This window comes from Physeter macrocephalus, chromosome 11 (genome assembly GCF_002837175.3).
Source record: "Physeter macrocephalus isolate SW-GA chromosome 11, ASM283717v5, whole genome shotgun sequence".
NCBI classification, from domain to species: Eukaryota; Metazoa; Chordata; class Mammalia; order Artiodactyla; family Physeteridae; genus Physeter; species Physeter macrocephalus.
In genome coordinates, this window is record NC_041224.1 from 18,183,511 (window position 1) to 18,196,281 (window position 12,771).

Consider the following 12,771-nt stretch of genomic DNA (forward strand, 5'->3'; position numbering starts at 1 on the left):
ATGTTTTTAATTAACTTAAAAACTAAACTTTTACATATAACAGTGCTATGTTAACTAAACACACACTTAATGATGACCATTGGCTCCAAGGACCAACTGACTGAGTGTCCGTAATTCACAGGGTGAGGGAGAGTAGGAAAATGACCCCTCATCCCCAGATTACATTAGGCAAATCTGACAAAAAAAAAAATAAAAAAATTGAAGGCAATATTATGTTGAAGATACAGACAATAAAATGTTCTAAGTAACCAATATTGTGCAAACTGACTCAATGAAGGTCTTGTCTTTTTTTTTTTTTTTTTTTTCAAAAACTGCCCGTCTGAGTATCACCACACCTTGTTTATTCACACCGATAAGCACCCTTGGAAACTCACTGTTTAACTTATAGAACTTTGGACTTTATGGAAGTGAACAAACTTTAAAATCTACTTATTGCTAAAGTTGTTGGAGATTGTGCTTAGAAACTATTTTTCCAAATTTGCTTTGCACCTGAGAACTGTCTGCAACTGGCAATAAATATTAAAATAATATAGTTTAGTAGATGATAGATTCAGCTATATATGTTGAAAAACAGATGTGTTCCCAAAAATTGGCTAAGAAAGTGAATTTCTAAAGGGAACCCTCCTACACTGTTGGGAACGTAAATTGGTGCAGCCACTATGGAAAACAGTATGAATGTTCCTCAAAAAACTAAAAATAGAGTTGCCATATAATCCAGCAGTCCCACTCCTGGGCATATATCCAGAGAAAACTATAATTCAAAAAGATACATGCACCCCTACGTTCAGAGCAGCACTATTCACAATAGCCAAGATGAGGAAACAACTAAATGTCCATTGACAGATGAATAGATAAAGAAGATGTGGTACATATATACAATGGAATACTACCCAGCCATAAAAAAGAAGGAAATAATGCCATTTGCAGCAACATGGATGGACCTAGAGATTATCTAAGTGAAGTAAGTCAGAAAGAGAAAGACAAATACCATACAATATCACTTATGTGTGGAATCTAAAATATGACACAAATGAACTTATCTACAAAACAGAAACAGACTCACAGACATAGAGAACAGATCTGGTTGCCAAGCAGGAGGGGGAGTAGGGGAGGGATGGATTGGGAGTTTGGGATTAGTAGATGCAAGCTATTATATATAGAATGGATAAACAACAAGGTCCTACTGTATAACACAGGGAACTATATTCAATATCTTGTGATAAACCATAATGGAAAAGAATATGAAAAAGAATGAATATTTATGTGTAACTGAATCACTTTGCTATACAGCAGAAATTAATACAACACTGTAAATCAACTATACTTGAATAAAATAAATTTGTAAAAAAAGAAGAAAGAAAGTGAAGTTCTCAATATAAGCCCTCTACTTTCTAACTGGCTTTACTTTTTTTTTTTTTTTTTTTGGCCGTACGCAGGCCTCTTACTGCTGTGGCCTCTCCCGTTGCGGAGCACAGGCTCCGGACACGCAGGATCAGCGTCCATGGCTCACGGGCCCAGCCGCTCCGTGGCACGTGGGATCCTCCCGGACCGGGGCACGAACCTGTGTCCCCTGCATCGGCAGGCGGACTCTCAACCACTGCGCCACCAGGGAAGCCCTACTTATTTTTTTTAAATAAAGATGTTCCTTTGGAAAATATTCTAGCACAAATACACAATAAAACCACATACATTGTTTAACCGCATACATTAAACAAGTTTTTTTTTCACACTGAGGTGAGGAGTAATCATTTCAATTCTGTTATTTAAAAGTTACTGTACAGTAAATAGTTACTGTATAGCAAAGTATAAATGCAAAACATTCAAAAATTTTAAAGACTTTTTATTGTTTTTAAATAATGCAATAACAATTTCAGGCATACATAAAAATATGTATAGGGTGATTCTTTCTGTGTCCACCCATCACTCAGCCTCAACAACCATCAACCCCATGGCCAAACCTGCCCCATTCACACTCTCATCCACTTCTTCCCTCCCATATTATTTTGAAGCAAATTCCAGACATATAATTTCACTCATAAACATTTCAGAACTTATCTCTAAAATATAATGACTACTTTCTTTTCAAAGTAAACATATCAACATATCACCATTATCACATCTGAAACAATTAACAATCAGTCCTTAAAGTCATCAAATGTCCCACGTTCAGGGCTCCCCTGGTGGCGCAGTGGTTCAGAGTCCGCCTGCCGATGCAGGGGACGCGGGTTCGTGCCCCTGTCCGGGAAGATCCCACATGCCGCGCAGCGGCTGGGCCCGTGAGCCATGGCCGCTGAGCCTGTGCGTCCGGAGCCCGTGCTCCGCAACGGGAGAGGCCACAGCAGCGAGAGGCCCGTGTACCGCACACACACACACAAAAAAATGTCCCACATTCAAATTTCCAAGGTCTCATACGTGTCATAATCTAATATTTTTTAAAAATCAAGATCTGAGTAAAGTCCATGCTTTGCAGTTGTTTGATGGGTCTCCTAAGTCTCTTTTAAATGACTGGTCCTCCTCCAACTCTCTTTCCCCCTTTGTAATTTATTTTCCAGGAAACTGGGGTGTTTGTCCTAAAGGGGTTCTTCTCTCAGGATTTTGCTGATTATATCCTGGCGTGGCAGGTAAAGAAAAACATCTTTTTCTGTACTCTATTTTCTATAAATTGGTAGTTGGAAGCTTGATCCATATGTATGATTTTTATTCTAATGTGTTCTCTGGCTTTTTATTCAAGTTTTCCGAATACCTACTATGTACATGTCTGTTATGGCTGGTTGTTATGGAAACAAAGCTGCCTCAGGAATTTAGATAAGAGTGAAGAAAATGCATGCAAACAGAATTATAATCAATGTGTTCAGTGTTTTTTAAAAAGTGTAAAATAGCTGCTAAGGGAGTGCCAGAAGGAAGAAACTAGCTTGCCAGAGGGAGGCTTCTTAAGGAGGTGACTTTTGAATCAGGTTTTGAAAGAAGAGTAGGAGTTTTCCAGATGAGAACCTAGGGAGAGATGAAGGGAAGGCAATTTCCAATCCAAGATATCAGCACATGTGAAAGCAGAACATTGTATAAGAAAGTAAATACAGCTTGCAGATCTATCCGTCTAAAGTAGGACCGCTGATGGCAGAGCTCCTGAACTGGATAAAAATACCGTTAATCCCCTCTACCTTATTTCTGCTCCGGGAAAACTAGCTGCTTGGTTCCCGCCTCCTGAGTCTCTAGAGGATCCCGTGGCTTGCACAGAGTTGACCGTCCCGGCCAAGGGGAGCAGGGGCAGGACGTGGAGAAGATGCCAAAAGCAGCAGCAGGAGAGAGAGGTCGGGGGATCTGAGCGCTCGTGACACAGCCTGGGCAGCGCCCAGCTGGTCTGGCCTGTGCCTGGGACCTTTGGCACAACACGCTACACAGGTACTCAGAGGCGGCCTTCGGTGAGATGGTCAGGAGAGCGAAGTTTATTCCGGTCCCCTTAGCACACTCCTCTCATCGCCTCTCACCTTGCTCCCATCACCCCCGCTCCCAGTAAGATAAGGGCAGAATCTGATTCTGCAACATGACAAGGTGCCTGCAGGAGACAGAGGACTGGAGGGAAATGTGGGGAAGGAGGGTGACAGAAGCAGAAGCTTCCAGGGCGGCCCTCGCAGTACAATGTTCCTGCCTATCCCAGGCTGCCTCTCTGAGGCTGTGTCAATCCTGCCCCAATCACTAGGCTAACAACACCCACCCCTCCCCCTGCTTGCGGGACTATTTGTCACTTATTTTTACCATGTCGTGATCATTTCCACCTTTGGTCATGCTGGTCCCTCTGATATGATGCCCCCATCTCTCCCGTCTCTGACTGGCAAACCCCTTCTCATCCTTCAAGGCCAGCTCAGGGGCCACGGGCCCTCGTCCCCGGATGACCTGCCCCCATCACTGTTCTCTCACGGCACAGGCACAGATCTTGGCTCCCGCATCTGTCGCTCAGTATGACCATCTGCTCACGTCCTCCGTTTCTCCTCCATTTGACTTTTTCAAAATAGGACTGGGCTCCATTCACCTGTAAGTCTCAAGGCCTAGTCTAGTGCCGGCACGTGAAGATATTCAGTGAGCATTTGCTATGTGACTAACTGGAAGTATTAACTAGAAAGATTTGGCTTTTGCACCCTTTGCCTCAGTCCACCTTTTTTTTCCCTCCCAGTTGTAAGAGGACATTGTAGACGGTGGTCTAGACATAATGTCCTGACTTGGCTATTGTGGCATAAGGCCTAAAATTAAGGCCCAATATTATGCATGTCTTGACATCTGGGGAAAAATGGGGGACCTCAAATGGCCTAACCACAAGTTCCCCTCCTCACTCTGCTCCGGAGGATAAGGTCCCCCAGCCAAACAACCCTCATTAAATGGACCAGGTGCTAATCCCTGAGTGGTGGGTTTCAGCTCCCTGCCAGCCCTCAGAATTCAAATAAGCCAGTCACATCCTCCCATGGGAATCAGGGGGAACTTCACCCTCTTGACGCTACAAAGAAGTCGGCCCTACCCACACAAGTCATGGTTGTTCATTCCATCCTCGAGTGCAACCTGCACGTGGCCCTGCGTGCAGTGTCCTCCTCCTCCCAGCTGTGAGTGTAGGTGACCAATAAACTGCTGTCAATCTCTTCTGTCCAGTGTCAGGGGTTGTGTGTCTGGCCGTCCCCATAACTCTAGGGTGCGAACACCTCCCTCACCAATGGCGTGAATAGGAGGTGATTAAAACCACCATGGGTTCCAGAGGAACACTGGTGACAGTGGAGTGGGAGCCAGGTTGGCAGGGACGCAGAAGATCTAGCAGTCTTGGCTGATCGCCCTTGTGAGTTTCCTATCATGCCGGGTTCCTGAGCTCTTACGGTAGCACCGGTGATCTGTCCATGGTTCCCAGCACTATCAAAAAAACCTTACCAAAATGTGCATGGACCTTGGTAAAAGCTACTAGGGTTACTACATTTTGGGTAATCCAGATATTTCAAAACATGGCAACCATGGAGTGAAAGTGTAACTTTTAAAATGGTCTTTAGTTGAGAATGCCTGGCCTAGACCAAGCTAAGTTTTATAGGATTGCTGAGGTTAAACTCTAAGAGAACCCTGGGCTGATTCCCTTATATCCCATATTGTTTTGCCCTCTTTAACCCAACTTAACCCAAGGGGAATCCATTCAGGAGCAAAGTACTGCCCAGCTGGGGTAATCCAAACAAGAGTAGATTTCTTTGGCTTGAATTATTTCCATAAATGCATCACTTTCCACCTGGCATTAGTGTCAGGCCAGTGGAGTTATTCTGCAACTGCCCTTCAAGTCTGTGAAAGAACAGGCTCCTCTCAAACAGCAGCTTTGAGACAGAAACCACAAATTCAAGATGCAAACCAGTGTCCCTTCACTTAATAAGATGCTTACTATATAATAATTTTTAAGATACAGGTAACAGAAAAATGGGGAAATGACAACAACCTAAAAGTAAAATGAAGAAAACTCCAAGCTTCAGAAGTCTATCAGAGTGATGTTCTCTTGAAAAAACTTCCCTTGCTGAATCATTCATTTTTAGTGTTACAGGAACTAATTCCAAAAGTGACTTAGGGTTAGCAAAAAGTTCAGAGTCCCTCCACAGTTCAAGTCCGTAGTTCTCTGGGTAATTGCTCAAGATCAGCAGGGTATTACTCTCTTATGTACCAGCCACAAATCATTTCAGGCCACAGCATTCTGCCGTCTCTCACAGATAATTTTTGAAAGGTTCTTTGGCATCAAAGGAGTTGGATACATCTGATAAATGTCTGAGACACTTTGGACAAGGTTTGAAATAATTTTTTCAGAGTAAAGACAGTATAGTAAAGGTAGAGCGTGAACTGTATTCATTTTTTCACATTCCCTAAATATGTTCTAACATTTGCATATTACTATGAGTGGCAGTACTATTTTTTATTATTTCAACCTTATCTTACTCTGTGGCGCACTTTATGAAAGCTAGTAATAATTCTTACCTTACGAGCCTAAAAGGTGGGTTTATTACTTTAGTAAGACCTAAGTGAATAATAACGTTTCTCTAGATCCACAGACCTCCTTGCCCTTTCCTAGGAAGCACCCTCGCAGAAAACCCAGAGGCAGCACAGTAGACAAATCTAGCTGCAGCAAAGCTGCTCTTCTCTTATTTCTTCCACACAGTGTTCGCATCTATGTATAAATATTGCTCCATTCACCTTTATTACAGGCGCTGACTTACAGAGGACTTACAGGAACTTGTCCATAGTCTCTCAGAACTAGGAACAGAGTGCAGAAATCTGAGCACTGGAGACTCCTGGAAACTTCTGGAGTACAAAGGGATACTGACAGCTCTCACGGTCCAGCCTCCACTTTCAGACATGCTTACGTCTAAGTGAGCCTCAGTGGGACACAGGCCTGGGGAATCCTTTTCCCCAATTTGATTAGAGGAAGACTGTGGTCAGAAGACTGGGTTGCAATCCTGATGTTGTCACTAACAGAGTATCCTTTGGTAAGTTCCTCTTTCTGGGCCTCATGTTCCTTATCTGTAAAGTGAAGACACTGGATCAGATGATCTTCAAAGGTTCCTTCAGATCTCAGCTTTTATATACAGCCGATTATTTCTGAAGATGGTCCCACAGTCCCTCCTACCTCCTACTTTTTTGCTATACTTTACCAAATAATTGTAAGAAAATGCACACATTTTGACAAATGTTCCCTGTATATACAACACCACAATCAAGGTACAGAACATTTCTATCATCCCCAAAAGTTCCCTCATGCTTTTTTGCTGTCACTACCCTTCAGCCACAGGCAACCAGTGATTTGCTTTCTTTTCCTCTAGATCAGTTTACCTTTTCCAGAAATTCAAATAAATAGAATCATACATAATGTACTCTTTTGCGTCTGGCTTCTTTCAATCAGCAGAACCACATCCCCCTGGCAATGTGCCTGTATCATTCTCCCATCAAGAGTGGAATCCCAATCTTTTGACTCTATGCGGGCCCTTGGACTTGCTTTGACCAACAGAACACAGTGAAATTGATGCTGTGTAATCCCTTTCACTCCTTGGAAGACATCCACCATGTAAAAATGCTTGGGCTAGACTACTGAATGATGTGTGACCACATGGCAGGGAGAGAGAGAGAGAGAGAGGAAGCATGTGGAAGAGAATCAAGGTGCCCCACCCCTGGGGAAAGGCCCAGACAAGCGCCAAGGCCCAGACAGGTGGATGAGGTCACCTTGGATCCTCCAGCTGAGGCACCCCAGTCAAGAGGAAATGGAGCAGAGAAGAGCCATCCTCACTGAGCCCTGCCTGAATTCCTAACCCAAAGAATCATGAGCAAGTAAAACGGTCTTTGTTTAAGTCACTAAATTTGGAGGTGGCTTGTAACACAACAGTAGTTAACTGAAAAAATGAGTATTCTGCCCTGTTTTCTTTTAAGGTCCATCAGAATTTCTTTCAGGCTCTAAGACTATTAGCTAACTATACAAGTGTTTTACATTAAATCTTTTCTACTTCTCTTACTCCTCTTTCTTCCTTCCTTCCTTCCTCCATCCCTCCCCCCTTTCTTTCTTTCTTTCTTTTTTTTCTTTCTTTCCTTCTCTCTTTCCAATTGAGGTATATTTGGCAAACATTATATTAGTTTCAGATGTACAATATAATAATTCCATATTTGTATATATTGTGAAATGATCACCACAATAAATCTAGTTAACATCCATTACCACACAGTATAGAATTTTTTTCTTTTGATGAAAACTTTAAAGATTTACTATTTAGCAACCGTTAAATACGTAATACAGTACAATTAACTATGGTCACCATGCTGTACATTACATCCCCTGACAATTACTTTATAACTGGAAGTTTATACCTTTTGATCTCCTTAATCCATTTCTCACACTCCCCCATCCTCCACCAATGGCAACCAATTTGTTCTCTGTTTCCATGAGGTTGGTTTTTGTTTGTTTCTTTGTTTTTTAAAGATTCCACATATAAGTGAAATCATATAGCATTTGTCTTTCTCTTTCTAACTGATTTCACTTAACATATTGCCCTCAAGGTCCATCCACATTGTCATCTTACTCCTGTTTCAGATTGTTCTTCCCTAAGGTATCATAAATTGCATCTAAGTTCTTTCTAACTACACATTAACCCTGTTACTTACATGGACTTGAAAAATGTAGGGTGTTTTTCTTAGAGTTCACTTCTACGTGATAAAAAAAAAATCTCAGATTCTTTCCCTCTTTCCTTCAGATCCAGTGTTCTGGCATTTGAATTACAGCATATTCTAGAGAAAAGAATGCAGAGTTTGGGAGCAAAGAGCTCTCACTTCAGATCAAATGAGCTGTATGGTTCTGGGCAAGTTTAAATGCTTCCTGCACCTGATTTTCTCCATATAAAGTAGAAATATCACATGTGCTGGTAGACAGAAGACAAAGTGCAAAAACAGATGGAAGAGTTATTCAAAAGCAAAAGTACCTTTCATTTCCATAACTCTGACAGGTCCTCTTGCAATGATATTTGCATGCCCTCCATGGGTCAAGTTCTCTGTCACAGGTTGAACATGCAAGATACATTCACCTATCACCTGGAAGACAAGATAAATACTATTTCAGCCTTACAGCTTTTTGTCAGGAAAAGTGTGTCTGGGGGTGTGTGTGCGCGTTTTACTTTGCTACTCTCCGTAAATGCTTTATGGTGGGCTATGACTCATTATGGTCAGGGAAAATCTGGTGAAGGAAACATTCTCATGGAAGGGTGAAAGCTAAGGTTTACATGAAGAGATGCATTGGCTTGTCGGGTACTTAACTATAGGGCTTAAGACTTTTAGAAGTCACTTCTAGCAAAGAAAGAATTATGGGAGTCTTATCTCCCCAAGTACAACTCTAAATCAAAAATCATACTAGCCATAAAATAAAGGTAAAGAAACTCAGAAAGCTTCTGATTTGCACCATGATAGTTACTTAGAAGCTTCGTTTGAAGTATCAGATACAATCCATCTGGTTTTTTTTCCCCTCATTTCTTCTTGGTGCCACAGTTTTCCTCGGTGTCCTAGGACAGTGGTTCTGAAAGTGTAATCCCTGAACCAGCAGTAGAGCCAGCATCACCGGGGAACTTGTTAGAAATGCTAATTCTCTGCCCCAACCCCTAATTTACTGAATCAGAAACTCAGGGTGCAGGACCTAGCAATCTGCGTTTTAACAAGCCCTTTCAGGTGATTCTGAAGCACTGAAGTTTGAGAATAGCTGCCTTAGACAGATGCTTGAGCTGCCCACTGCACTGTTTCTCAAACTAGCTTTCATTAGAATCTCCTTGAGAGCTTTATAAAAATACCAATGCTGGGACTCTAACTCCACAGATTCTAATCTCATTGGTCAGGGGTAGGCCCAAGAAGTCAGTATTTTTTTAAAGTCTGATTCTAATATGCCAACCAGGATTGAGAATCACTAGTGTGCTGGGTAATCCAGCTCTAACCCCCAGGCTTGAGCAGTTGGGGGTTGGCGGTGGGGATGGGGGCAGGTGAGGGAGGACAGAGAGGTCTGCTTCCTCAGTTCAGGCTGAAGGGAATGAGCAGGAATATAGGGATTGTTCAAAAGAATGTTTAAGCAAGTTTGAAACATAACAGAGTTAAATGTGAAACGGGGAAAGGGAAGTATTGTCGTTAAGCCATAGTCTTCAGGAAACGTTTGGGTCAGTGAGCATTTTGGATTGAATGAAAGGGAGAAAATTTAGAGAAAACTGCTGAAAAAGAGTAGAGTTAGTACAACCAAAAAAATTCCTTCTGGTACTGTGATGTGCACTAGAAACTCGGTGCACATTTATATTCCGAACCTCTAAGCCAACATTCGGTTTACTCCTTTAAAAAAAACCTGGAAAAGGAACACCTCTATTTTAAAAAATTTAATATTGCTATTCTCCACATAATGTTTTACTGTATGATTTATTGTAAGATTAGTATGGTCAGGCAAAGTCTGGGTGAAGGAAACATTCTCACGGAAGGGTGAAAGCTGACTGAATAGTAATTATCTTCACTTATACAATAGCCAACTGAAGGAAACCAGGAAATTCATTTTAAACTTTTAAAAATTATAGCCATAAAAGGAAAATTTTAGAAATGAATTCTTTTCGGTAAAAAGTTAGGTTTTTAAAAGGACTTGATTTTTATAATGTATTTCACCATGTATTTTTATTTGGTATGTTCATATTTTGGATGAAGTGAGGAGCAGAAAATAGAAATGTTTTGAAAAAAGTGGTAAAGTAGATGGCAAATGAAAGGTGAAAACAAGTAAAGAAAAAAGATGTAGTGAAAAGACGGAAGGGGTCTGGGAGTAGAACAATATAAAACAGGAAAGGGATTTTTGTCTGTTTTTTTTTTTTCCACTGCTATATCTGCAGCATCTAGAACAAGGGGTGACACATAATAATAAATATAGTATACTTGTTGAATGAATGAATGATCTTACAGGATACCTCCAGTTTTGCATACCAGGATGATATGATTACTGGTTGGTTGAGGCATTAATATATGAGATCTTAAATTTATTTTTTTGTGTGAAGGACTTTCCAATCTGTCAGGTATACTTTGACATATATTATAAACTTTCCTGGCCAAGGTGTGGCTCTTTCCCAACCAAAAGTTCCAAAGAAACGGAGGTTGAGACGGGTAATTCCTTAGAGCAGCTGGCTGTGCTGATCCTCTTCACTCTCAAAACACCCCATTTTCACTTCCTTCAAAACTAATCCATCATTTATGCATCAGCATCCTGTGGGGATGAAAGGGCGTTCAGAGAGCAGAACGCTTTAGCCAGCTAATTTTCATGTGAAACACACTCCCCATGTGTGACTTCATGTACTAGACGTGACATTGAGGGTCCAGCACAGAAAAATAGTTACGTGGGGCTCACTGATGTCCATCTTGTGTTCTGAATGTCCCAAAGCCCCATGTCTTGCTCATCAGACAGGCCACCTAAACTCCCAGATGGGGTTGAGCATGTGTCCGAGGGTCACCTACGACTAGTAAAAAATAAAAAAAGGACTTCCATTTTCCTCATAGATTTTTGTTGGGCTCACCTCAGAGAATTAATCTCTAGAATGAAGTGGAAAGCACCCTAGACATAAAAGCTCACTTCTTTCATTATTCTCCTTTGTTAAACGTAATAGTGGGGTATCACTCTCTTGGCTATTCCTCACCAATGACTGCTCCGAAACGAAAAGAGCAGGTCTGAAGAGATCAACTTTTCTTGTGTCAAGTGGCTTTCGGTTTCGTGCTTCTCTCACGATGCCTTTAAATAATGTCATGTGTTTTTCATTCACTGAGTCAGTAACTATTTACGAAGTCCGCCCCCGCCCAGTACTTTGCCAGGTACTGTGCTAGGCTCCAGGGAACCCCAGTGAACAAAACACCTCTCTGCTCTCCCAGGTTTAGATCAAGTGGCGGAGAAAAGCCAAACAATAAATATGTAAAATATGCAACATCTAGCAGGTGGCAAGAAAGGCTACGAAGGGAAACAAAAGGGGAGATCAGCAGTCACAAGCTGCGAGCCCAAGCTGGACTTCGGTGCTCTCAAAAAAATACCGTCCTGCCCTCTCTTCCGTCACTGAGCGCTGTCGCGTAACCAAACAATAGACGCCTTCGCAGCGGACTGGAAGCCCCTTTCTGAGGCTCAGCTGCCTCCACCTTCTCTGGTCAGGCAGTTTCCCTAGATATTCATAAAAAACCCCACAGACTAACGGGATCCCCAGATAACTTTAACCCGCACAGCCCTCTCCTGAGGCCTGTGCCTCAGGCCTGTCTGAGGCACCAGCGGGGACTCAGCAAAACACATCTCAGGACTGTAAGCCCGGGTGAGCCTCGCCCACCTCCACGGTTTCCCAATTCAATTCTTTCTGAGGGAGCAAAAGAAAAGATGTACGGTAAGAGTCCACAGAGAACTCGGTCTCATCAGGTTTCAGAATCGCTAAAGGAGATGGAGTCAGTTTAGGCGGAGGACAGTCCTCAAACTCCAAGACTCCAATCAGAATGAAAATGTCGGGAAGGAAAAAGCAGACTTTCCCGGGTTTAACTGACACGGAAAACATCGCCAGCGGAGCGCGCGCGGAACCCGCGGAGGGCGGCCCGGCGGCCATTAAGGGGGCGCCGCTTCGCCACAGCCCTTTTCCCGCAGACAAAGCCTCCTCGTCAGTCCCTCCGCTGCCGCCGAAACACCACGTTCGGCAGACAAAAAAGAGAGCCGCTGCTCTCCGGCAGGCAGCCAGACAATAGCGGCGGCCGCGCCTCGCCGAAGGGCAGAGGGCCGGCATCTTTGTTTCCACCCTGTCCTTCAAACCCGGTCTCCGCGGGCTGTCGTAGCGAGGAGGGCGCGGAGAAGGAGAAAACGACTCGGGACCACTCTTCCCGCTCGTTCCTCTGCAGCGGCAGAGACGGGGCGGCCTCCTCGGGCCGTGGCGCAGCACCAGCCGAGCCCGCGCTCCCCTCGTCCACGACAATACTCCTCAGACCCCGCGGGAAGTAGCGCCGTCCGCGCGGAGGGAAACGGCGCGCGGTGAGACGCCCGGCCGCCGTGACGCGTCCGCGGAAACGCGGCTTCCTCGCGCTCGTGCGCTATGACCGCCGGCGGCCCAGCCTGTGCTGGTGGCCGGAGCCCCCGGGCCGTCCCTCGAGAGCAGGCGGCCCTGGAGGCCGGCGGCTGGAGGGGTACGGCCTCTCCGGCCTCACGGGCGCCCTGGCAGGGCCTCCGTCCCGGGAGTGGGGGTTTGGCCTGCGGCTGTACACGGCCGGGCCCGCAGTCCC

The 12,771-nt window shown here is 43.9% G+C and overlaps 1 long non-coding RNA gene across 1 annotated transcript; it reads right to left on the reverse strand.

The window, feature by feature from the left end:
- Positions 1-1,825: 1,825 nt before the first annotated feature.
- On the reverse strand, positions 1,826-12,490 carry LOC114487177 (uncharacterized). The gene is made up of 3 exons (XR_003681989.2): positions 11,172-12,490; positions 8,460-8,568; positions 1,826-6,519 (listed from the first exon to the last, which is right to left on the reverse strand). It is a non-coding gene; the product is annotated as an uncharacterized lncRNA (long non-coding RNA).
- Positions 12,491-12,771: the final 281 nt, after the last annotated feature.